Below are 950 nucleotides of genomic sequence, written 5' to 3' on the forward strand. Positions count from 1 at the left end.
TGGTGCCACCAACCAGTACTAAAGGCGTACATTGGTACCGGTTCATGCCAACAACCAGTACCAATGCGCACCCTTTAGTCCCGGTTTGTGGCTCCAACCGGGACCAAAGGCCTCTACTTCCCGCCCTTTGGGCTGCTGAAAAGCGACCTTTGGTCCCGGTTGGTGGCTCCAACCGAGACTAAAGGTGTGCTTTGGTCCCGGTTGCTGCCACAAACCGATGCTACCTCTTGAGCACTTTGTTGGTTTTTCCATGAAGAGGAAAGGGTGATGCAGCAAAGTAGCATAAGTATTTCTCTTAGTTTTTGAGAACCAAGGTATCAATCCAGTAGGAGGCTACGCGTGAGTCCCTCGTACCTACACAAAACAAATAAATCCTCGCAACCAATGCGATAAGGGGTTGTCAATCCCTACATGGTCACTTACGAGAGTGAGATTTGATAGATATGATAGGATAATATTTTTGGTATTTTTCTGATAAAGATGCAAAGTAAAATAAAAGCAAAGTAAAAAAGCAAAGTAAATAACTAAGTGTTGGAAGATTAATATGATGAAGATATACCCGGGGGCCATAGGTTTCACTACTGGCTTCTCTCAAGAGCATAATTATTTTACGGTGGGTGAACAAATTATTGTTGAGCAATTGACAGAATTGAGCATAGTTATGAGAATTTCTAGGTATGATCATATATATAGGCATCACGTCCGAGACAAGTAGACCGACACTGGTAGAAAAAGGGCCTGTTGTCCCGGTTCGTAAGGGCCTTTTGTCCCGGTTTTGGAACCGGGACTAAAGGGTCAGTACTAATGCCCTGTCCCTTTAGTCCCGGTTCAATCCAGAATCGGGACAGATGGGCCTCCACATGGCCTGTGCGCGGAGCCTAGGCAGGAGACCCTTTGGTCCCGCTTGGTGGCACCAACCATGACCAATAGGCATCCACGCGTCAGCATTT

Source organism: Triticum dicoccoides, chromosome 3A, assembly GCF_002162155.2.
Source record: "Triticum dicoccoides isolate Atlit2015 ecotype Zavitan chromosome 3A, WEW_v2.0, whole genome shotgun sequence".
NCBI classification, from domain to species: domain Eukaryota; kingdom Viridiplantae; phylum Streptophyta; class Magnoliopsida; order Poales; family Poaceae; genus Triticum; species Triticum dicoccoides.